The sequence below is a fragment of the Dromiciops gliroides genome, chromosome 4 (assembly GCF_019393635.1).
Source record: "Dromiciops gliroides isolate mDroGli1 chromosome 4, mDroGli1.pri, whole genome shotgun sequence".
NCBI lineage: Eukaryota > Metazoa > Chordata > Mammalia > Microbiotheria > Microbiotheriidae > Dromiciops > Dromiciops gliroides.
The window spans coordinates 447,861,735-447,888,399 of record NC_057864.1 but is presented as its reverse complement, the minus strand read 5'-3'; the positions used below and the strand labels follow the sequence as shown (position 1 = coordinate 447,888,399).

At 41.2% G+C, this 26,665-nt stretch overlaps 3 pseudogenes; all 3 read right to left on the bottom strand.

The window, feature by feature from the left end:
- Positions 1–7,337: 7,337 nt before the first annotated feature.
- LOC122755227 lies at positions 7,338–9,021 on the bottom strand (annotated as a pseudogene).
- Positions 9,022–9,150: 129 nt separating this feature from the next.
- Positions 9,151–10,498, bottom strand: LOC122755226 (annotated as a pseudogene).
- A 9-nt stretch (positions 10,499–10,507) lies between these two features.
- LOC122752686 lies at positions 10,508–11,519 on the bottom strand (annotated as a pseudogene).
- Positions 11,520–26,665: the final 15,146 nt, after the last annotated feature.

Below are 26,665 nucleotides of genomic sequence, written 5' to 3'. Positions count from 1 at the left end.
GTGTTTTGCTTTTTAGTGTCCCCTCCCCCAGTCTGCCCTTCCTTCCATTGCTTCCCCCCCCCATCCCCTTCTCCTACCACTTTTCCACAGGGCAAGATATATTACTATCCCCTCTTGAATGTGTATGTTATTCCCTCTCTGAGCCAATTCTGATGAGGGTTAGGATCACTCACTCCTCCACTCCTTCACCATCTTCCCCTCTATTCCATAAAATTTTTCTTGTTGCTTTTATGTGAACTACTTTTCCCCAATCTGCCTCTCCCTTTCTTCCAGTGCATTCCTCTTACCCCTTAACTTTATTTTGAAGATGTCATCATGGGTCAGCCAGGTGACACAGTGGACAGAGCACCAGCCCTGGACCCAGGAGGCCCCGAGCCCACATCTGGCCCTAGACATAAGCCGCCCCACCCTGCCTGCTCCACAAAAAAAGGATACACAAAAAATAAATGCTTTACAGATATCATTCCTTCATATTCAATTCACACATGTACTTTCTAAGTATACTCCTTTCAGCTGCCATAAAACTAAGAAAGATCTTATGAGTTAGGAGTATTATCTTCCTATGTAGGAATGTAAACAGCTTAATCTCTTAATATCCCTCATGATTTCTTTTTCCTGTTTACCTTTTTATGCTTCTCTAGGGTCTTGTATTTGAAAGTCAAATTTTCTATTCAATTCAGGTCTTTTCATCAAAAATGCCTGAAAGTCCTCTTTTTCATTGAAGTCCCATTACCCCCCCCCCATGAAAGATTATACACAGTTTTGCTTAGGTAATTTTTGGCTGTAGTCACAGTTTCTTTGCCCTCTGGAATATCATATTCCATGCTCTCCTGTCATTTATGGAGATGCTGCTAGATCTTGTTTTATCCTTACTGTAGCTCCACTGTATTTGAATTCCTTTTTTCTAGCTGTTTGTAATATTTTCTCCTTGACCTGGGATCTCTGGAATTTGACTATAATATTCCTGGAAGTTTTCCTTTTGGTATCTCTTTCAGGAGGTGATTGGTGGATTCTCTCAATTTCTATTTTACCTTCTGCTTCCCTGAAAATCTCTTGGAAGATGGTGTCTAAGCTCTTATTTTGGTCATGATTTTCAGGTAGTCCAGTGATTTTCAAATTATATCTCCTGGATCTATTTTCCAGGTCAGCTGTTTTTCCAAGGAGATATTTCATATTACCCTCTATTTTTTTTTATTAATTTGATTTGCTTTATTGTGTCTTGGTTTCTCATAAAGTCACTAGCTTTCACTTGTTCAATCCTAATTCTTAGGCAGTTATTTTTTTCAGAGAGCTTTTGTATCTCCTTTCCCATTTGGCTTTTCAAGCTGTTGACTTTTTCTCATGACTCTCCTGCATTGCTCTCATTTATCTTTCCATTCTTTCATCCATCTCTTTAAATCTTCCTTCTATCTTTCTTACTTTCTCTTCAAAGTCCCTTTTGAGCACTTCCATGGCCTGAGACCAATTCATATTTTTCTTGGAAGCTTTGGATGTTGGAGTTTGGACTTTGTTATTATCTTCTTCTGAAGGTATATTCTGGTCTACCTTTCCCCCAAAGAAGTTTTTTATGGTCTTCTGTTTTCTCTCCTTACTCATCATGATGCCCTATTTCTTGTCTTTTAACTCCTGATTAAAGTGTAGAGCTGCTTCCAGGACACACTGTTCTGAGCTACAGCATGACCCAGGGGATGATTGGGCTTCTTCTCAGCCTGTTTGGCTTGTGATTAACCATGATGCTTTCTCTTTGACCTAGAAACAGAATTCTGATTGAAATCTGATTCTCTATGGTAGGAAGCTTGGTGTGCCTGTGCCCCTCCCGCACTGTGCTCCCACCACCACTTGATTCAACCCACTGGTTCAGAACCAGGATGCTTTGCCCCAATTCCAGCAGAGATTGCAGCCACTTCACCCCAGCCAACCACCAAACCCCCTCACTGGTCCATGAGCCAAGCCTCAGAAGAAGTCTGTTCTTGGCTGTGTCCAGACTGCGAGCTGAGCTCCTCTCTTAGCCTGATCAACAGGTGATGCCAATTGCCATCTTTTGCTGAAAAATAGTCTCACTTTGTTCTTATGTGCATTAGGTTGCTCTGTTTTTTTATGGCATTATTTGGGAGTGAGTGGATGGGTTTATCTGGAGCTTGCAGGAGTCACAGCCTCTCCTCAACCATCTTGGTTATGCCCCAGGACCCATATATTTTTAAAAGCCAAATTGAAATTCTTAAGGCACTGGTGTGATTCCAGGTCATCTTTCTACTTCTGAATCTTCAATGCCTCTTTGCTTCCTCTAGGGTAAGATATAGACTCTTTTATTTGACTTTAAAGCTCTTTGCATTATTTTTCCTAGCCTATCTTTCTAGATACTACAGATTCCATAGTACCCTTGCTCATGTATTCAAGTCAAATGGACCTCCCTTGTTTCCTCAGTGTTACTACATATTTCACCATTGCGTCTTTATACATGTCTTTTCCTTCTAACCTCCAATTCTTATAAACCATGTTTCTCTTCCAGACGTATTTTAGGAGCCACTTCTTAATATCAGGCTTTGTCTCCTTCTCCAATTATTTAGTGCTCTCTTCTCCTCAATTATATTTTATATATTGTATATTTGTCCATTTACATGCACATTTTCCCCCTACCCACGAGAATTCTGGGCTCACTTGGACCTGGTACAGTTCTGGGGTGGGATCTTAAAGCACCAATTTCTCACCAATTAATTCTCCCACTCCAAAGTTTGTGGGAACCTCCAAAAGTAAGATTAGATGTGGCTGTTGTCTAAATTTCCCCAAATGTAACAGAGTCCTCAGTTCCCACAGGCACTCAATATATAATATGATTTAGGATGAAATAGACTTTATTTCACACAAAACTTGTGAATTCATTTGAACTGCAATTGAACCTATATGCTTTTAAATATATCTGATACAGGAAAAACATCCTTCAAAATGCATGTTCAGTCATTTCTGACTTTGTGTCCCCATATAGGGTTTTCTTGACAAATATATTGGAGTGGTTTGCCATTTTCTTCTCCAGCTCATTATACAGCTGAGGACACTAAGGCAAACAAGTTGAAGTGACTTGCCCAGGGTCACAAGGCTAGTAAGTGTCTGAGGGCAGATTTGAACTCAGGTCTTCCTGACTCCAGTACTGGCACTCTATCCATTGCTCTACTTAGCTGCCCCTTTTCATTTGGAATCTCAAGAACATCTCTGTGGGTGTAGTATATAACCACTCCCTTGAAATGAATGCAAATTGTCAATCCTATCCTATTTTAAATGGGTCAGGATGGAAAGCCAGCTAAATGAATTGTATTATTGTCAGTTTATTTAGTGGAATAAATACTGGCTTAATTCCCACCTCTTTAGTTACTACATATGGGGAACTGGTAAGCTTTCTGAGGCTAACCCCGCCCCCCCCCCCCGCCTGAGCTTCAGTCTCTTGTTTTTAAAATTAGGGTGTTGGATTAGATCAGGGGTTCTTAACCTGACATCTGTGAACCTGTTTTAAAAATATTGGCATTACATCTATTTTAATCTAACTGGTTTCCTTTGTACTTTCCATGTACTTATTTTTAATGCATTTTAAAATGTTATTCTAAGGAAGGGTCCATGGATTTGATCAGATTGCCAGGAGAGGTTCATTACTCAAAAAAGGGGAAGAGCCCCTGAAATATATGATTTCTGAGGCTGATGATCCCCTAATTTATCTTTTGAATCAATCCCCTTATTGGGTTTGGATTCACCTTATCTCAAGAAACACGTTTAGAATTCTTGTACCAAGCAAGAGTTTTGGTTTTCATCATCTTCCTGATTGTTCCAGCTTTGCTTTCAAGTTATTTCAGAACCAAAGCCAAACAACTGCCATGATTATCCCCTACCAGAGTCTCTGGTACAGGTGTTAGGAGCTGTACAAACACATGCTCCACTGCAAATGATGGAGTACTTTGTCCTTCCTTCTAGAATGCCAGTAGGTAGAAGCACATCCACAGGAACCTCCGTGGTGTTCTTTCCTCAGGCCTCCATTCAGAATGAATTGGGTGATGGTGTCATTCAAAATGTCCCCAAGTACGTGGGGTCCTAATCTTTGAAGGCCACAGAGTAATCATTAAATGTACCATTTTTTGCTCCTGGTCTCCTTCTAGAATCTCAGACTCAATTAACTGGACAATTCCTTTCAATCCCCTAAAAATCCCTATGCAATATATACCTGGCTGCCCAAAATAGGTCTGAAAAACTGCAAGATGCTACAACTTTTTCTGACCACATGGCGTGAGTTCTGTCTGTATTTTTTTTTTTACAAGTTTTCCATCCCAAACATTACAATCATTTTCTGCATGGTGTGACTCATGGTTATATAACCCTACAGATGGGCCTGGAGGGATTCAGGGAATCTAAATGTTTTCAGCTCTGAGCAGTACAACACTCTACTATGAGCACATTCAGAGTGGAATCCACTTTTTGGGGTTGTTAATTGATGTTAATTAACTTGTTAGTTAAATTATTCATTCATTTGCATTTATTTTTATAATTTCCTTTTATAAGTAGCCTCCTAATTTATCTATAAAAGCTCACTTTGAGGGATTCAACCCCTGCCAGATCCCACTGCCAACTCCAGTGCTCTCCACTAAGACTGTCCCAAGAGCCATTTAGGGACCAGTTGGGAGGGCCAAGAGTATCCTTGCTTATTATTTGTGGAGATTTTTCTTCATTTTACATAAAAGTCATGGCAACAGCTTCCATTTACATTCATGCTGACAAAGCACTTGCTTGGCAATCACCCTGTGAGGCTGACTGCACAAGTTTTATCTCTGTTTTACAGATGGAAAATGGTTACACAGCTAGTAAGTGTTGGAGCTGGGCTATGATCTCTCAATTCCAACTGCCCTTTCTGCTCTGTCCCACGAGCCTTGTAGCATAGTCTGTTACATAGATATGCCATCAATACCAGATGTCCTTCAATTGCATTTATTTCTGCTACTCTCAAGGTATCATTTCTGGAATTTTCTTCCAGTCATATCAATTGATCAATTAACAAAGGTTTTTTTATTCATTACTATGTGTTAGGCTTCCTGTAAAACTCATCTCAAGCTACAGTTTCTACAGAAGACTTTTCCCAAAGACCCCTTTGTCTCTAATGTCTCTAATGTCACCTTTCATCCACTTTATTTGTATTGCTCATTTGGCTATTTTATATTTTTATATTTATAGTTGTTTTGTTTCCCATTAGAATTTAGGTTCCTTGGGGCCAGGAGGTTCCTGCTTTTTCCTTATATCTCTAGTGCTTGGGTCAGTGACAGACATACACTAATGTGTCAAAGAATCCTTACTTTTAAGCATGTTACATTTAAAAAAAATAGAATCACAGAATCATAGCTTTGGAGGTGGAAGGGACCTTAGAGGATGATTAACTTAGAGCTAGAAGGGACCTAAGAGATCATCTAATCCAGGGGGGCTCTTATTTTGATAAGTATATTTTAATGTAATTGGTTTCCTTTGTAATATGTTTTGGGCGGGGCAATGAGGGTTAAGTGACTTGCCCAGGGTCACACAGCTAGTAAGTGTTAAGTGTCTGAGGCTGGATTTGAACTCAGGTCCTCCTGAATCCAGGGCCAGTGCTTTATCCACTGTGCCACCTAGCTGCCCCTTCCTTTGTAATTTTCTATATTTTATTTTATGCATTTCAAAGCATTATTCTGAGAAAGCCTTCATCAGACAGCCAAAGGGGTCTATGACACCAAAAATTGGTTAAGAATTCCTCAACTGGTCCAAATCTTTTATTTTATAGATAGGGAAACTGAGGCCCATAGAGATGGAGTTGTTTGTCCAGGGTTACACCTATAGTAAATGGAAGAGTTAGGATTCCAGTCCACGTCTTCTGATTCTAAAGTCAACATTCTTTCCACTGGGTCATGTAGTCTACCTCCTTTCCTCTTAAGTGATTTATCCAAAATAACACAGGGAGTAAGATAGAATGTGGGACCTGAAGTCAGGAAGATCTGAGTTCAAATCCCACTGCAGATACTTACTAGCTGTGTGACACTTAACCTCTATCCATCTCAGTTTTCTCATATATAATGTGGGGCTAATAATAGTACCTACCTCCCAGGGTGGTTATGAGAATAAAATGAGATAATATTTGTAAAGTGCTTTGCACTTGAAGCAAATAAATATTCTCTGGAATTCCCTAAGGGGAATCAATAATTATAATCACAATGCTATAATATTTATATAGTGATTTTTAAAATTTTGGTGACACCTTTAAAGAGGCTGTTTCTTTTCTTACCCCAATACTACGGCAAGCCGCTCAATGAACTCTTCTCATACTAAATTTGGCCCTTATAATTCCATTTATTCAATTCTAATTTTTGGGCAATTATTATCTTCAGAGAGGTTTTCCATTTGGCTTTTCAAGCTGTTGACTTTTTTCTCATGTTTTTCCTGCATCACCCTCATTTCTCTTTCCATTTTTTCCTCTACCTCTCTGACTTTATCTTCAAAGTCCTTTTTGAGTGCCTCTATGGCCCGACACCAATTCATATTTTTCTTGGAAGCTTGAGATATAGGGGCCCTGATATTACTATCCTGTTCTGAGGGTTCACCTCAATCTTCTTTGTCACTAAAGAAGCTATCTATGGTTTGCAACTTTCCTTGCCTGCTCATCCTGCCTGTCTTTTACTTGACTTTTAACTTCTTCTTAATGTGGAGTCTTGCTTCCAAGATATACTGTCCCAACCTTCACGGGGTCCTAGGTGTTATGATTTAATGAGGGGCAGTTGCTTCACTCTCCTGGCCCTTTCTCTGATTTGTAGATAACCCCAGGCCAACTTGCCAACCAACCAGGCAGCAATATGTCCCATGGTTGCTAGCTCCGATGAACCTGCACCCCTCCCCAACCTGGGCTGCCACTGCTCAAGGTTTCTTTATGGTTCCCCCCGGGGTAGGATATCCAAATGCCCCCTTAGCTCCTGCATATACCCCCATAGACTACCCCTCCCTCTGGCCAGCTGTTCAACCCTCTCACCAGACTGTGAGCTTAGTTCCAGAAGATGATGGCATTGAAGCTGATTCAGATGCTGGGGGTAAGTTTCTTTAGCACAGCCTGCCTGGGGCTGTATCTGTGTTGGTGTGATTGTGGGGCTGAACTCTACTCCCAGGCCAGCTTCCCCTTCTGCCAAGGTGTCTTTGGCTGGAAAATAATCTCAGCCATCTTTTTGTGGGTTCTGCTACTTCAGCAGTTGTTTTCTGGCTGCATTTGGAGGGTTTTTTTGAGTAGTTGTGTCAGGAAGTCTGAGTGTTTACTGCCTTTTCTCCACAATCTTGGCTCCTCCCTCTTGTTCCCTTTAAATATTTTTTTTCTCATTCAATCTGAATTGGTTCTGTGCTCCAAAAATTAAAATTTGTTCATGGATTGACATGCCAGCCACTTCCCATGTGGAGAAAAAGTCACTGCAGGCATTGAATGCACACTGGGTTCTGCTATATATTTGAAATCTACAGGAATATCATCCCAAACTCAAAGGCTCTTGTCATCAGAAGTGCTCACAAACCGCCTATTCTCATCCAGAAATACAATGGTGTTGACAGCTCCCAGATTCATGTCGTATTCTTGTATGATCTCTCCACTTCTGATGTCCCATTGTACAACCTTCTTATCTGACATATGAGCCCCCAAAAGATTCTGTTTATCTTCATCAGGATTGAACTTGACACAATAAGGAACTTTCTGGTTTGTAAATCTTTTTTTTTAAATTAAATTAAATTACATTTATTTTTTTGCAGGGCAATGAGGGTTAAATGACTTGCCCAGGGTCACACAGCTAATAAGTGTCAAATGTCTGAGGCTGGATTTGAACTCAGGTCCTCCTGAATCCAAGGACAGTGCTTTCTCCACTGTGCACCTAGCTGCCCCTGTAAATCTTGGTATACACTTGACCAGTCTCAGTGTTCCAGAGCTTAAGATATCTGTCATATGCTGCACTGAGAAACTGAGTTCCTATACCATTAAAGCAGAATCTCTTACAGCTTTACTGTGACCAACAAATGATCTCAAATAGCACTGATCTCCATAAACTTCCCATATCTTAATTTTGCAGTCTATGGAACAAAACAGCAACAAATGACCAGAAAGAGGAAATAGCCTGATGGCACTGATATCCTTTGTATGTCCAGACCAAACATGAATCTGTTTTCTTGGGAAGATAGCATTTATTAGGTGGTACTGTAGAACAGAGATTAACACCTACACCTTGAGGAACATGAAGATAAGACCCGTCTTGATAGTCATACTTTTTTTACATGTAAAACAGTCTTTTCTTCCCCAGGTTTGTCAGCCTCATGTTTGCCTTTCTTTTGCCTCTTGGCTGTTATTTCATTTAATTATTTCTGTTCTTCTTCTGAAGGTTTAGTCACTTCTTTTTCATCTACATATTTGGCCCAAGGTCTTACGAAATCATCAATATTTGATGCATTATTTTCTTTGAACTTTTTTTCTCTTTTCTGTTTTTTTTCCTGTCCAGTTTCACACACAGTTAAACCTTGATTTTTCTCAGCTTCTTCTAGAGACCCAATATACTTAGTAGAAACTTGATGATTATAAAATGAGGGGTCCAATGCATAGCCATAGGTTGCAAAAGTTTGCTTCTGCTGTTTAAACATGAAATCATTGATATGAGTTAGTTCAGCATATCCAGAAAGCATATTCTTAGGGGCAGCCATCTATTGAGTCCTAAAGGGATTTTCTGGTCCAAACTCAAGAGTAAATATGGTGTCATAGGAAGGATTGTACTGGACTTCCTTAATGGCAGGATCAAGGTGCACTCCAGTCTCCACATCTTCCTTAACTGCTACCTCTGGCACCACATCCAAGGTCCCCACCAGAGAGGGCTTGGAAGAAGGTGCCTTTGTCAGGTGGATAAGGGAGTTGGTGGCAGGCAGGGAGCAGTGGCTACTCTCGTTGTCAGAGTCAGAGTTGGAACCTGAGCCTGAGGCATAGGAAGCCGACCAAGTGATGATGACAGCCAACATGACTGACTCTGACTCTCCCAGGGGTGCTCAGGCCTTGTTGGAAGAAAGAGCCCCCAAAAGAAACTCTTACCCAAAGATCCTTTTCTTCTTCCTAATGAACTGAAGGGGATTTTAAAAAGTGACTTGACTTTACACCTTCCACAATGATTGACTAAGGGTATACTTCTGTTTTCCCTAACTCTGCAAGAACTTTCTTGAAATCTGCATGGTGGTAATTTTTTATGACTATTTGGCTTCAGCACAAGTACAGCTCTGCGTTTTTGGCATTTGAGATCTTGGGGTATCTCTTTCATTTCTTTCACACTCCCAGGAGGTAGAGGGAATTTCTGTAAGACCTCATCCAGGAAGTAGACCAGCTGGTAGGTCTTCCAGGTAGAGATATCCACAGCAGCAGTAGCTCTTACGTCTAGCTTCTCAGCAGCCCAAAGCCGGGCCAGCTCCTCATCAGGCTTCATAAGTGAGTCACCAGGGGTATGGTCAGGTAGGCAAGGGAGTCATCCTGGTGTGTTCAGCCATCTATCAAATTCAAAGGCTGGTACAGAATCTACTCTCTTCTTCAGTTAAAGAAAATATTCTAAGTAAATTCCAGAAAATCATCAGCTAATATGCTTTGGAATTTAAATTCATTGACATGGGTCTTGAGGAAGTTGTCAGACTTTTCCCAGTCTCCTACCAGGTGGACCAGGTAAGAGACAAAGCAGAACCCTTTCTCATATGGGGTTTCATTATAGGTACCATCAGGATCAAGACCTGGCTCAATATTCACTCAGAGTTTGTTCAGTGGGTGGTCCTTTCCAGTAATGTCCATGGGCTGACAAAGGAGTGCCCTCCCCGTGGCAACTTCTAGGCAGGTATAAGCAGCACCAAAGAAGATCAGAGAGTCTTCTTTGGGCATACATTCAGCCAGAACTCACCACAGTTGGTATTGGTGACCAGATTTCCAAACCAATTGTGAGAGATTTTATGGATGATAAACATCTGCCAAGGAATGGTCCCCACCAACGGACAGGGAACCACAAAAGTTAGGCAGAGGTTCTCTATGCTCCCAAAGAGAAAAGATGGTGGCATTAAAAGAAAGTCATATCTTCCCCAAACATAAGGTCCAAAAAGTTTCTCTCCCATTGCCAGAAATTCTTCTATCACACCATTGTACTCTTGTATATACTCTTGTGTGAAGGCACATATTCCCCACTTTATGTAAGTGGAGTATTCTGCAACCTTTATTTTTTATTTGTCACAGAACACCAACTGGTTTATTAAATGATAAATCAACAATGTAGGAATAGGGGTTAAATCAATTCCTAGATCTAGGATGCCATTATCAAATAAAGTATTATTGTCCAAAAAAAGGGTACTTTAGAATTTTAAATGTGGGAAATCTATAAGCCATATAAGGATGGGAAGAAAATCCTGACCAAACTAAAGCTAGAATGACCCTAAAAGTTTGAATGAGCCCCCTTTTAATAATTAAGCACATAAAACTCTACTACTTGATATACTTCTCCATGAACTTTGTGAAATTCTGATTGAAGGATATCATTTACAAATCTTTTGTCCCTTTTCAGCTCATCTACTCCTTTGGTGCAGTTCTTTTTTTTTTTTTTAATTTTTAAAAAAAATTTTTGGCAGGGCAATGAGAGTTAAGTGACTTGCCCAGGGTCACACAGCTAGTAAGTGTCAAGTGTCTGAGGCTGGATTTGAACTCAGGTACTCCTGAATCCAGGGCCAGTGCTTTATCCACTGCACCACCTAGCTACCCCCTTTGGTGCACTTCTTAAAGACAACATCACCATCCCACCTTCTCTTTACTTTGAAGTTGGCCTGAGGCTGAGAGGGACCAGTGAGCTTAATGAGAGGGTTTCCTTTGAGGATATTTTCCATCTGAATTCTTTTCTTCAGCCTTTTGTTCTTGTTCTTTCCTGGCTTGTTCTTCAGCTTTCTTTTTTTTTTTTAATTTTTTTCTAGTTCTGCTAGTAGAGCTGCAATGTCATCTTCATTACTTTCTTCCTCAAAATCCTCATCTTCATCTGTTAGGTGATCATCTGCATCAAGGTTGGCTACAGGAATCTGATCTAACCAAGGTTTCTTAGATACAAAATATGAAGTTGTTTGCTCTCTAGTTGGATAATCTCTGTTTTCTTCGCTTGCAGCCTCTCTCTCTCTCTCTCTCTCTCTCTCTCTCTCTCTCTCTCTCTCTCTCTCTCTCTCTCTCTCTCTCTCCCTCTCCCTCTCCCTCTCCCTCTCCCTCTCCCTCTCCCTCTCCCTCTCCCTCTCCTTCTCCCTCTCCCTCTCCCTCTCCTTCTCCCTCTCCCTCCTAGTTCTTGTCTGAAATCACAGTGCTCTTCAGGAGCATCCTGAGTAATTTGTCTGTATTTAGTCTTTGTATGAGAAGGTAGATCTCTGCTTGAATATTGCTTGGAAAGCTGAATCAAATCACCTTCCACTTCTTCTCTTCCACCTCTTACAGGTTCAAATGCAGGCCTTGCTGCTTTTGTCATCTTCAATATTCAGGACAGATATGGTCCCACAGCCCTCCAATGTTATGCCAGCACTATTACTCCACCACCTTCCCACAACTCTCCTCATTAGAACCTATATTGTGTTTGTAAGGTTTGCAAAGCACTGCGCACACATTACCTCATTTGATATTCATAACAACCCTGAAATTATTATTATCCTCACTGAGGAAGACTGAGGTTAAGTGACTTGTTTAGGGTCATACAGCTAGAAAGTGTTTTAGGCTAAAATTGAACTCTGGTCTTCCTGACTCCAGACGCAGGACTCTGCACTATGGCACCACTTGGGCATCTAGGGAGGTTAATGATTTGACCAAGCCATTACTTGGTCATTACTACACATGACTATGGTCATTGCCACTCCCCAAAATAGTAATTATCAGAAGAGGATTTGAAGTGAAATCCTCTGAATTTGAAGCCAGGGGTCTTTTGTCTGGAACTGTAGGTTAGACTGATACAAAGAGGCAAGATGGACAATTAGATGACATCCTGGAAGGTGGTCAGACATCCTTAAGGAGATACAGCAGTAGATAGTGAGGTCCCCGGTATAGGAACTGAGGTTCAGAGTCAATTAATTTTGGTTGAGATATATGGTAGGAGTCAATTGTCCTGGTTTCAAAAGCTGGTTCTGCTACTTGTTAGTTATGTGACTTTGGGGGGCGGTGTATGGAGTATTCAGGGAGGACTAGCACTTCTGGTATGAGGGCTTTCTGAGTCCTTCTCAGGGCTGTTCACCCCCCTTTGATGTCCACCTGTCAGCCCCCTCTCACCTGTGGCTCCAAGAAGCTGTGGCATGAACAGCAGCCATATCCTGGTAAACCAATTCAGCAGTTGGGCTAGAACAGTTTGAAGGTAATCAATGGACTTCAAAACCATTGGTAAGCTAAGGGATACCTGCCCCAAGCACGTAAAGACTTCTCCTGTGGAATGGGTGGACAAGAACAATCCATTCCAATGACCATTAAGGCAGCTGAAGCAAGCACTGTGGAGTGCATAGAGCTTGATAAGACATCAAAGATACCAATGTTATCCACCACATTCTAGGCCATCACCAGTCCTCTTGACTTTTGCCTTGCCACTAGACTTCAATGACTTTGGAAGAAAAGGTGAGACTGATAACTTTACACAACTCTGCCTCATCTAAATCCAACTCACGTGTAAATCAAGACATCACTCTTGTGATGTCATTAGTCTTCTTTGAAAATGAAGGATGAACAACATCAACAACAATGTGACCTTGGGAAGTAAAAGTAAATATAATCACCACAAGCGTTAGTTTTATCATCTATAAAATGAGAAAGTTTTACTCATTGATCTTAAAGTTCCTTGCAGCACTGCTATTCTGTGATCCTAATTCAACACAATAATACTAGCAAACATTTATAAAACTACTTATGTTTTATAAAATACCTTATTCATTATTATCTAATTTTGATTCTCACATGTCTCACTTTAGAGATTTTTGAGGTATGTGCTATTAGTATATTTATTTTAGAGATGAGAAAAATGGGGCTTAAGGCATTAAGTCACTTTTCCAGAGTCCCCTTGATAATACATGTTTGAGGTAGGATTTGAATTCACATTTTCCTCCTTCCACAGCCAGCTTGCCATTCATTATGCTACCTAGTTGCCATGAGGCCACCAAGAAATTTTCAGCCCTATAAAGATGAAATGGAGGTGTTGGGAGGCAGGACACTAAAATCAGGGAACCTGGGATATTGAGCATGGAAACAGGATGGAGACAAGACTAGGTATGGCTAATGGAACTCTGATATAAGACAGGATCTCCTGAAACTAAAGCACAAGGTGCCAGTACAAGTAAGTAGCAAGGCAGACTTGCTTAGAGGTTGCTAAACTGCTGACCTGGAGATGCCTTGTATTCCCTGTTAAGGAATAGTATTCATCACAGAGTCCGGGTACTCAAAGGAAGTAAAAGGAAAGGCAGAGAATGGAAGGTGAAGGAGCTTTCATTTCTTCCCAATTTTGCCAAGGGTGAGCACTGAACTTTTCTACCACAGTGGTGCACCTCAGTAGGCAGCCACTGGATCAGGGATGTGCTGGAGAGTCAATTGTTAAATTTTCAGTGTGAGTATTTACACCTTAGAAATCAGCAAACACTGTTATTGTTTTGTTTATTGACTAGAGTTAAGAAAGATATGGAGGGGGGCAGCTAGGTGGTGCAGTGGATAAAGCACCAGCCCTGGATTCAGGGGGACCTGAGTTCAAATCCGGACTCAGACACTTGACACTAGCTGTGTGACCCTGGGCAAGTCACTTAACCCTCATTATCCCCCCCCCCATATGGCTTATCTCCTCTTCGACTAGTAACATTAGCCAAGAGAAATTATTAAAAGTACTGTGGTTCTAATTGACTTTCTCTCTCTGTGGGTCTCTGTGTGTCTCTCTGGTGAGCCAATAGCCATTGTTAAGAACACTTTCATTAAAAAGAAAACAAGAGCTAATGCCATCAAAATAATTTTCAGGGATCTGACAACCTGCAAGATGGAATATTTTTGATTCCCTAATAAGTACAAAAATGTCAGATGTGGCCAGAGTACCCTAAATGTACTTGATTAGTTTGAAAAGGAAAATTTTTACATTGTGGAAATTAGGCAAAAGACTAGATGAAAGTTAGTCTAGTGTTATCATTCAGTGACTTTGGAATTGGACATAGAATTGGAAAGCACTTTAGAGGAGGTCATTTAGTACAGCCTCCTTCCCAGTGCAGGGATCAGCCCCTTTAAAACATGTTCCAAATAGAAGTTCATGGAAAAAACATCATGGATTGCATATCTTTTCAAATTTAGACCAGCCAATGACTTCCCAGACCACCTGTCCCAGTGGCCTTCTTCTCATACTGACAGCATGACATCCTTATGGCTTTTTCTTCCAAACAGTGAGGGTTTTTTTTTTTTTTGGTGGGGCAATAAGGGTTAAGTGACTTGCCCAGGGTCCCACAGCTAATAAGTGTCGTGTCTGAGGCCAGATTTGAACTCCGGTCCTCCTGAATCCAGGGCCAGTGCTTTATCCACTGAGCCATGTAGCTAACCCTCAAAGAGTGAGTTTTACTCTGAATTTCAATTGGGTAAGCACCCGTGCCAGCCACCAGGCTTTCTTCAAAAAGGAAAACCTTCCTCATTGCCCTTCTTCTTCCTGCTTTGCAGTTCCAGTTTGTATGTTGTCTTTCCCTGCTTGAATGTAAACTCCTTGAGGGCAAGAACTGTCTTTTTGATTGTATTTGTATTCCCAGTGCTTTGCACATAGTAAGAGCTCAAGATCTCCCTTTTATTCTCTCCTCATCTCACATCACTCAGATGCATTTCATCACTATTTTCTTCTTCACCCCTGTCTCCCATGAAGACGTGGTTTTTCCTATCAAGGTTAAACCCTCTATATGCTGAAGTGATTTCATTCTATCCTACCTTTTTCAGTAAATTGCCCCCTTCAGCATCCCACTCTCTCATTAATCTTTAATTTCCCTTCCCTACTGTTTCCCTTCTGCCTACAAACATGCTCATATCTCCCTCATCCTCTATCTATCCTTTCTTTAGTGGTTAAAGTCCTTGAAAAGGCTTTCTATAATAGATGTTCTACTTTTTCTCTTCTACTTTTTTCTTAACTCTCTTCAGTCTGGCTTCTGGCTTCATCATTCAACTCCAACTGCTCACTCCAAAGTTACCAGTGATCTTTTGGCCAAATCGAATAGCCTTTTATCAATATTCAACCTTCTTAACCTCTCTGAAGTCTCTGACACTGCCAATCACTGTCCTCTCTGTGATATTCTATTATATCTAGGTTTTTTTTGACACTCTTCTTTCCTGGTTCTCCTCCTATCTGTCTCAACACCCCTTAGTCTCCTTTCCTGGCTGTTCATCCAAGTCCATCTGGAAAGATGTGGATATGATGATTGTTAATGATGGTGGGGGACATAGGGGCCAGAATTGAATAATCTAGGAATAATGACAGTTGATTTGATTGGGAATTCATGGTTCCAGAGCTGGAGGGAAGGGGAAGGGAAAGGGCATATGCTTGAAGGAGAGGTGATTACTGAGGGGGGCATGACTAGAGAGGAGGGAGTGGAGTGAGACAGGCATAGTGTTCTAGAAGAGACAGTCGCCAATGAAAAACATGGAACCCCAGGGCAAAAATTTGTGTAGGTCATAGTCTTTGATTTAGGCAGAGAGACGGTTGGAAAGAAGGCTATAGAGGAGGTGGACAGAGATAAGGGAAATATAGCCAAGTAGAGATGTGCTAAGGTGACTAGAGATACAAATCTGAAATTCGGGGGAGATATCAGGCTTGAAGATAGAAATTTCAGAGTCACATGCATGGAAGTAGTGATTGAAGTCACAAGAATGAGTAATGCCAAGTAAGAGAATGTAGCTTCTTGAGGGTAAAGGCTTTCTGGTTTTTTATTTTTTATCTCTAGGCCTAGCATAGTGCTTGGAACATAATAATCACCCCCCCCATTACCCCCATACCCCCTTCAGGCCACCAGTCCTACTTCCAGCCTGGCCCCTGTAGCCATCACATATGGACTAAATCCTGTGGGAAAAGGACCCACCATTCCCTGTTTCCCACCAAATGCCAATCAGTATTAGTAGAACAAGAAAGGCACTTGAGGGAGAAACAGGAAGCAATATATTACAGGTGTATCAAACCGTCTTGATTACTTTCTCTCCTCAGACTCTGGCGAAGACAGCCCAGGACAAAGAACCCAAGACCCTTGGGAATTGCAGTCCCTCCCTCCCTACTTATTCATTCTGCTTTCAGCCTGGCCCCTACAACCATCATTGAAGGGAATAACCCTTATGGAAAAGGAATCTGTAATCTCTATCACCACCACCATAGAGCAGCAAACAATGGTCAGGTAAGCCCAAGTTTCCCAGTAATAGCAGTATCTTCCCCTCCAGACCAACAAGCCTGCTGCCAGCCTGGCCCCTACATTTCTAGGGAAGCAACCCTTTTGGAGATATGACCTCTCAACTGTCTCTAGAGACACTATAATTCCCCTCTTCTTAGAAGTCATTACTATCAGAGACCTAGAAAAGAAAGTTATTGCAAAAGTCCTTGCCCCCAGTGGTTCAACATTAGATGAAGATATGGTTTTGTCAGTGGAATTCTCATGAAATAGAGAGCCATTGTTACATATCTTCCCACTGTATCCTAAATACCACTGGACTTCTTTTCTATATGATTTGCAATTGAAACGTCCTATATGTTTTGTCTTTGTTTATTAGAATGTGAACTCCTTGAGAATAGGGGCTTTCTTACTTTTCTATTTGTATCCTCATCACTTTGCACAGTGCTTTGCACATAGTAAATAAATGATTATCCATCCATTTATTCAATTATTCATTCATCCATTCATTAATATGCCTTTTCATTCATTCATTCATCTTTCTTCTTTCATGCACCTCATTTGTACCTCAATGTATACAAAACCAAGTTTATTATTACCTTTCCCCACCCCCAATTCTAGTCCCACTTCTGATTTCTCTATTTTTGTCTGTGATGCCCTGTTTCCCATGTTCATAATCTTAGGGTTGGTTATCTTGGAACTTTATCTTACATCTTCCATTCAGTCAATTACCATGCATTGTTCATTCCACCTTTTCAACATTCCTTTTTTATTAATTTTATTTTTAATTTATCAAATAAAGCAAGCATTTCCATAGTACAATAAAAAGATGATTGCATATGGAACTGTAAATTTACTATGTTCAACTTGATTTTCCTTTCAAATATACAACAAAATTATCACAAATTTCTTTTCCCCCCTTCCTTCCCCCTTATACCATTAGACACAAATAGGTGCTTTTACACACACACACACACACACACACTCACTCAATTATACATATTTCTATTTATCTATACATATTTCTGTTTATCAATTCTCTTTCTGGATGCCTATAGTGTCTTTCTTCATGTGTCCTTTATAGTTCATTTGGGTATTTATAATAGTCAAAATAACTTATTTGCTCAAAGTTGTTCTTAAAACAATATTGCTGTTACTGTATACAATGTTGTCTTGGTTCTGGTCATTTTGCTCTTCATTATTTTGTGCAAGTCTTTCCATGTTTTTCTAAAATCATTGAGTTCATCAATTCTCATAGCATAGTAGTATTCTATCATAATCATATACCACAACTTGTTTAGCCATCAACTCTTTAGTGAACGACTATTTAGTGAATCACCTACCTAGTTGGGCAGCTTAGGTGGCACAGTGCTGGGTTTAGAATTAGGGAAACCTGAGATCAAATCCAGTCTGACACTAGCTGTGTGAACCTGGGCAAGTCACTTAACCCTGTTTGCCTCAGTTTCCTCACTTGCAAAATGAGCTGGAGAAGGAAATGGCAAACCACTCCAGTATCTTTCCCAAGAAAATCCCAAATGGGATCCACAGAGAGTCAGACACAACTGAAAAACAACTGACCAACCACCACCACCATGTGTTTGGAAGTGAGGAAATATGATTAGTAAGATAAAATCCCTCATCTCAAGAGACTGACACCTTTGCAGGGGCTAACAACAGAGGAGAATTTGACATTTACTATGAGATAGGAGCAAAATGTTCTTGGCTGTCAGAGGAAAGAAAGGTCATATCCATTTCTGGAAATCAGTGAAGTCTCTATGAAAGAGATGACATTTGCGATTCTTTGTAGGGTACATACTATTTTGAAAAGTAAAAATTTGGGCAGAGAGAGGTGCACAGAGGCACAGATATTCTAGGTATACTGAGTAGGATAGGAATATTTTTCAGAGGTAGGAACATGTAGATCCCTGATTGGCTCGATGGTAGGGTACATGTTAGAGAACAGAGGGACATAAGGCCATGCTAGTGAAGAAATTATTAGGAATTTAAGTCTCCTGGTTGAGCTTTCATACTGAAAAATGATTGTGAGGTCCAGACCTCTGACATGATAGGCCTTGGTACAACATTGAGAACTTCTTGATAATCCTCTCTATTGGCCTGTCCTTCTAACCAGGGATTCCTTTGAGAAAATCAGAATACCCTTCATTTTTACTTCCCTACAAAGGACTAGCAGCTCTTTGCATACACTCGGGCTAATACAGGCTTGGAAGTTGGAACAGATACTATGTAAAGACATGAGTGGATGCAGAAAGGGCTTGTATCTGAGCTCTGAACAAAACAATAGGAAGAGGGCTTCTTAGTGTGTCTCACTTTCCTCCCCAGAGGTCTGGCACAGTCTTGGTGAACTCAGAGCACTAGAGTTAATAAAGCCTTTGTCACAATGAAGGGAATTGTAGACTCTGCCACAGGTCCAGGCTCAGAGCCGGTGTTTCTTGGCTTGCCTCTTTCCCTCTTTTACTTCTATGCCTTTCTCTCTCCCAATGCAACTCCAGGCGAGCTGGTCTCCCTGACCAGGTTGTCTCAGAGGGGTTTTCCATTCACAACTGAGGATGTCTCTCTGATTGATCTGTATGGAATGCCAATCCAGGGACCTCCTTTCGGTGCCTCCTATGGCTCTTCTTTCCACTATTCCTTTCCTTCTGCAGTGGGGGTGGTGATGAGAGGGGATTGACCTCAACTTTATTGGCTCCTTTCTACCTCTTCTCCCCTCCCATAATCAATCCCTGTTCATTTCACCTTCTCACGTGCATTAACCTTGCCTTGCTGCAATCCCAACCACTGCTCAGCACTGTACTACCATTGCTGTGGCCTCACCTAGGCTTCCATTTCTATCGACTCTCCTCCCCTAGAAATGATGTAGATGTTAGAGTGAGGTAGTCCATGTCCCTAGTTAAATTTTAAGGTTTTTTTGAAGTTATTTCCCATAGTCCTTTTCTTTATACAAAAAAACTCCCTCCTTACTTACCTGCTTCAACCATTGGCCCCTGGCCTTCTCACCCAAACAAGTTACGGGAACTGAATGCTATTCCTTACTCCCCACCTGAGAACTCAGGCAGGATGCTCCCCACTCGGTTGGTGCTCCTCTTTGAAATTTAGGCTAGGGAAGCTCACAGAGGGGGAGAAGGCAGATTTGTACTGTTTTTTTTTCTTTCAGTTATCTTCCCTTCCCCAGCAACAACTCTTTAAGCTATAAGTATTATTATCTTCAATTGACAGATATGGAAACTGAGCCATAGAGGTTAAATTAATTGCCTATATGATTCCACCACAGTTGTTAAGTGGTGGCACCAAGATCTGAACTCATTTCCTGACTCCCTTCTGCCACATTATGCTGTTTCTTTTTCTTCTTCTTTTATTTTTTTTGGTGGGGCAATGAGGAGTAAGTGACTTGCCCAGGGTCACACAGCTACTAAGCATCAAGTGTCTGAGGCCAGATTTGACTCAAGTCCTCCTGAATCCAGGATCTGTGTTTTATTCACTGAGCCACCTAGCTGCCCCCAACATTATGCTGTTTCTACACAATGCCTTTCCTGTAATGTGTAACTGTAAGGTACTATATAAAATATAGGCCATAATGATTCTTCATACTAGGCATAAGCTTCATGATTTTGTAGACTTTGATCATGCTACCTTTCAACCTTGATTCTTTTGGGCTGACAAGGACTAATCTTTGGTCGTCAGATCTCATACAGGATTCCCTTGATCATTTTTGTTGCTTGTCTCTGGACCTTCTCCATGCCTCTAATTCTATTATGCCTTTCTCATTGTATATAGATCCCTGTACCAGGCTGTATGTGTGTGTGTGTGTGTGTGTGTGTATGTGTATATGTTTGTGTGTGTATATATGAAGAGGTCCAAAGAAGATAAATATATATATAAATATAAATATATGTATATTTATATATAATAGAAGTTCTGAATGTTGATACTGTGTCCTCAGGACCTATGAATCAGATCCTGCACCACTGAACTGGGTTCATAGACAACTTCTATTATGATGCTATTATTTTCAAGGCACTATGTTTGGCACCATGATGGCATATATATGTGTATGACACAACCCATGCCCTTAAGAGGGGAAATAAGGCATCTACATGGGCAAATTTAGAAAAAAATGAGATAATAAATGAGTTCAATGCGATAGTACAAGAAATGTCAAAATATAACACATGACAGTGTGAGATAAGTGCAAGGAATTACACTTATATAACTGTGGGAATTCAGAGGAGAAAGAGATCATTTTGGGCAGAGGTGGTGTAAGAACTTGAAGGAGAAAGTCCTTCAGCTGGGTCTTGCTTTAGATTCTAATATAGAAAGAGGATGGGAGGGGGGCAGCTAGAGACCTCAGTGGATAAAGCACCGGCCCTGGATTCAGGAGATCCTGAGTTCAACTCCAGCTTCAGACACTTGACACTTACTAGCTGTGTGACCCTGGGCAAGCCACTTAACCCTCATTGACCCACTCAAAAAGAAAAAAGAAAAAAGAAAGTGTAGGGATATAAAAAGAAAAGATACTGAAAGAGGAAGGGAAAGGGCATTTTAGGTGAAGGGGAAAACTGAGATAAGGAAATGGGAAAGTTGTTTGTCCTTCATACTCAAAGAGGACCAAAATGACGTCACAATATTGGGGACAGAGAACAGTGTGTTTGACTGCAGCTGATTAGACCAATGTGAGCTTGAAAGCTTTAGTGAGGGAATAATGAATATATTAACTTGGTTGATGTGAGTGGTGTCCTTGTAGCCTAGAGGAGGTACAACCTCCTTTAAAGTCATTCATGGTTCCTAGGATCTCATGGTCACATTGAAAGAATCTCATTACTTGGAGCTGGTTATTGTCTTGCCACTCATCCAAAGGCCTGTACGTGGGTAATCAGGAATTTGGGTAAGGAAATGTTACTAACAAACTGTGACCTCCAGTGTAGCACTACCACCTTCCTTCCCCTATCTTCCTCAGGGAACATTGAAGTTGTAAAATGTTCTCTGGGGAGAAATATCATATGGAGATTATAGAGCTTTTTGAGCCATTAGTTGACATTTCTGAAGAGAAATGTTAGCTTTGGGAATATAGAATAAGACAGAGGCAGACTGTATTTTAAACAAATTTCGTTGTACTCTAACTTTGAAGATTTTGCTTTCCTCTCTTCTTGCCTTCCTCCTCCTCCTTTCCTTCCTTCCTTCCTTCCTTCCTTCCTTCCTTCCTTCCTTCCTTCCTTCCTTCCTTCCTTCCTTCCTTCCTTCCTTCCTTCCTTCCTTCCTTCCTTCCTTCCTTCCTTCCTTCCTTCCTTCCTTCCTTCCCTCTCTCTTCTCTTTTCCTTCCTTTCTTCCTTCTCTCCTCCATTCCTTCTTCTCTTCCTTTCCCCCTCACTCTTCTCTCTCCTCTCTCTCTCTCCTTTTCCTCTCCTTTTTTCCTCTCCCTTTTGCCCTTACTTTAAATTTAACAATTGAAAGTTGATTTTGTAGACACACACACACACATATCTCCTTCCAGCCCTGCTTCTATTTCCCTCCATCTGGCAGCTTTCAGAATAATCTCACCCACCTGTTAAATCAGAGTATGTCAGGTTTAATTTATAGCAGTGAGTAGAAACAGGATGCTACAGAAAGCATTTTAATTAAAATCCTTTAATTGGATACATGCTTCTTGTGAAAAGGGAGCTGTAGATAGGGCCTCTTTGTCGGCACCTTTCCCTCCTCTTCCCAGAGATGGTCATAAGAAACTTTCTGCAATTGGTGCCAGCTTTCTCAGTGGTAGTAGAGGGGGTTGGGTGAGGGAAAAGGGGAGGTGGTAGAGAAGAGAGGAATGTGTGTGTGTGAGTGTGTGTGTGTGTATGTGTACAGAATGTTCATAGGCCTTGTGTTAGAAAATAGCCATGGTAGTGGTGCTATTGGTGTCCTTTCAAGTAAGATTTACCACATCCTTTCATTATCTATAGCATGAGGGTGGTGGTGGAAAGGAGGCAATTGGGGTCTCTAGGGGGTATTAGCTGTTGGTGACCATTGACCTTAGGCAGTGACTTTGTGAAATTTGTTCTTTGGAGGTCAATAAGAAAACATGGGAGATGAGATTGAGGATGTGGGAAATGGGAGGGGTTGTTTTTTTATTCCCCACTTCTGTGTCTGAAGTTCTTTAGGTGATATCCTTTAGCTCCAGTCCAGTCTATTGGAAAGAAAACATCTGACTCAATTGGTTACCAAAGAACGGGCCTGGGAATGAATTGGGAGACTAGAGCATGAAAACCAGGACAAGGAGTTGCTACTGAATGACAAGAATGGGAACGGTGGAACTGAAAGAAATTATTGCACTTAGAGCAGAGTAAAACAATGGGGGCTGGAAGTGGTCTCAAGGTCAGAAATATTGGTAGGGGGCAGCTAGGTGGCGCAGTGGATAGAACACCGGCCCTGGAGTCAGGAGGACCAGAGTTCAAATCCGGCCTCAGATACTTGACACTTACTAGCTGTGCGACCCTGGGCAAGTCACTTAACCCCAATTGCCCCCCCCCACTAAATGTTGCTAGGGAGACCAAGGACCTTGAACTCATAACATGGTAGACTGGAGACAGAAGAATAAAATTATATATCCTGAGTTTATTTTAACATGGTGTATTAGAAAGTGTTCTAAGAAGCATAAAAATTAGTCTGGGGGCAGCTAGGGTGGCACAGTGGATAAAGCACTGGCCCTGGATTCAGGAGTACCTGAGTTCAAATCCGGCCTCAGACACTTGACATTTACTAGCTGTGTGACTGTGGGCAAGTCACTTAACCCCCATTGCCCCGAAAAAAAAAATTAGTCTGATTTTCCTCTCTGAATTCGGGAGGCACATAAGCAATGGATCCTCTTGGGTCATAAGATCATACGGAATGCCGTCCTCATAGACCATGCTCAATGTTGATATTGTTAGATATTTCAAACCACATGGAAACTTGAGGTGGATGGTGCTGCTTCCCATTCTCTGTCCCTTATCTCTCAGAATTCTATTTTTTTGGCTGAAGATTCAAAAGATCCGGTGACTCAGAGGGTATATGAATGGGAAGTCTTCCCTATTAGCTCTCTCTTCCTTTCTGGCTTCAAATTTGGCAAGACTATATTGAATTTTGTCCCTTGAGATGGGCGAGGTTGGAATGGCTGGCTCATTCCACCGCCATAGTTTTGGTAGCTACAACACATGCCCTATTTAAATGAGTGGGAGTCTAGGACAGCGTTTCCGCTTTTTATTTTGTATTTTTCCCCTGAAATGATCCCAATGAAGGCCAAACTCAAAGCTGATATTTCCAGGTTTGCAAGTTGGAATCCTTAAGTTGGATCTGGCTGGTGGTAGACAATATCTAATTACACTTATGGTATAGCTTGTGTCTAGGCTTTCTCAAGTGTGGGTTAAAGGCTCCCCAACTTCCACAAAGATGTTCAAAGTATTCCATTCCTCTTTCCCCTCCCTACCAACTGCTAGTACATTTCCCATTCATATTATCTCCTATTTACTCTTTCTCTCTATATATTGTATGGACCTAGCTATTTACAGGTAGTCTTCTCCATTAGAATATAAGCTTCTAATGGGCAGGGACAGCTTTTGGCTTTTTTTTTTTTGTATCCCTAGAACTTAATATGATGCTTGACATATAAATAAACACTTAGTAAATGCTTGCTGACTCACTGACACAAACACCCAAGGTATTAAATGCATATTGGGTATATGAGAGCTTGATTTGATCCTTACAGAAAAATGCACAAAACAAAGGACTCATCCAGGTGTGATGGTGTTGACCTGTAATATTTGTGAGGGTGAGAGTGGGGAGGAGATGGAGGTGAAGAAAAGCATGAAACTTGTGGATCACTTGAGTTCAGGAGTTCTGAGCTTCAATAGGATTAAAGCTGATTAGATGTCTATACTAAGTGTCACAAAAATATGGTAAGACCCTGGGATTGGGGAACCACCATATTCCCTGAGGAAGAGCAAATAATCTAAGGTCAGAGCAGATCAAGGCTTTTATGCCAGTCTGCAGAAGGATCCAGCCAAGAGTTGGCTGATACACTTCCAGCCTGAGTGAGATAGGGATATTCTATCTTTTAAAAAAGGAAGGGATTGGAAGGGAAAGAAAGAAGGAAAGGAAGGAAGGAAGGACATATGGACCCATGACAAGATGCAGAAATGAAGCCTATCAGCTCTATCAGAAAGGAGCTAAACTTTGGGTTTTCATTGGGGCAATACCCCAGCCTTCTGGTGACACTTCTTTTCCTCACAGGTCATGTATGATCCCTCCAAGGTTCCCAGAGCTATTCTCTAGTTCTTTCTCTGACTAGAAGGCTAGATATTAGGGTCATGCTGTCTAGGGAATTACCACCATCCTTACTCAACATGGAACTTTGGAATTCAGAAACATTGTCTGTAGATGACCCTCACAGATTGGGTGCAAGAATATGTATACCTATGCCATGCCCTTCTATCATATGTTGCTACTATTTGCTCCTGGGGGACTGAGACTTTACATAAGCACATGCTTCTACTCTCCTCTCCTTTCCCCTTCCCACCTCCAGGCAGGTTATCACTTCTATGTTCCAGGTTGTCTTCTGAAATTGGAAAGAAAGTGGGAGGGGGTGAGAGGAGAAAGAGAGAGCAGGAGAGAGAGAGAGTGAGAAAACAAAAGAAAGTGAGTAGTTAATTCTTATAGTCCAAGGAGAGGGGCAGCTGATTCTCAGTAATTATCAGAAGACACTTTCAGTCATTCAAGTCTGATCAGTATAGTTCTAGTAAACATGCTTATATTTCATGTCAAGGCACTCCTTATTTGCCCCCAAACAAAGAGATGCTCCCTGTAGTCTCATCACTTTGGTTGGGGAATTTAAAATGGTCATTGATTCCCTTGATTATCCCCTCTTCCCTACAGGATTAAGAGTTGAAAGAGACTTTAGAAATTATCTACTTCAACACCTTCAATTTACAGATGAGCAAACTAAGATCCTCGAAAGTTAAGTGATATTCTCAAGGCCATACTAGTAGCAAGTGATAGCTGAGACTGGAACTCAGATCCATTGACTCCAAATCCAGCCTTCCTTCTATAGTGGGGAGAAGAGCCTCCTTTAAATTCCCTTTGGGAGACTGTCTTCCCTTGAAACATTGGTCAACAATTCCTGTAGTTGTGATTCTATGACCCAGATTGCTAATGAACCAGTCCTAGTTTATTTGATTAAATAAATGAACCAATCAACAAGTATTGGACCAGCATTTATTATATGTCTGTCATTATGTTAGGACCATTTTGGGAATTACAGAGAAAATGTAAGACATGATGTCTCCCATCCAAGGAGGTTTGTGCCTTCTGATGGATGGAATGCCATCTGTAGACTATCCCCTGCTCTGATGTCTCTACCTCCAGTGGCTTTGACACTGTAAATCCTGCCCATTTATGTTGGAATTAAAAATGGAACACCATGAGTGGTTGTAGAGTATTCATTGAAATGCTGACGCTGGCAGCACATGAAAAAGATATAGTATAATTATTTAAAAGATATGGATGGGGGCGGCTAGGTGGCACAGTGGATAAAGCACTGGCCCTGGAGTCAGGAGTACCTGAGTTCAAATCCGGCCTCAGACACTTAACACTTACTAGCTGTGTGACCCTGGGCAAGTCACTTGGCCCCAATTGCCTCACTTAAAAAAAAAAAAAGATATGGATGGGGGCGGCTAGGTGGCACAGTGGATAAAACACCGGCCCTGGATTCAGGAGGACCTGAGTTCAAATCCAACCTCAGACACTTGACACTTACTAGCTGTGTGACCCTGGGAAAGTCACTTAACCCCCACTGCCCCACAAAAAAAGATATGGATGAAGAACAGACATTGGTCTGAAGAGAAGCTTGGGGTTCATGAAATTTGAGAAAGCAAGGGAAGCTGATGATGTTGTTTATGAACTTGATGGAGAGGAACTCTGCAGTGAAGGGGTTACAATTGAACATGCCAGGACTCATTCTCAAGGTGGACAGGGTAATATTCTGATCATTTTAGTAGCTGTCATCCCCGAAATGATAGGAGAGATACCCTACCTATACAAACAGAAAGCAGTCTTATAGTTGAGAATTTATCTTCATGAGTCAACTGGCAGCATCTCAAAAATTTCATGAGGCAAACTGGGGCAATAATCTTTGGAAGGAAGGGGAGCTGGAAATCTTTTTAGACATGGACCACCAAGGGTTGTTGAAAACTAATTTCCTTAAATGTCTTTTGATGTCTTTTCTTGCTCACATTTTTGTGCAAAT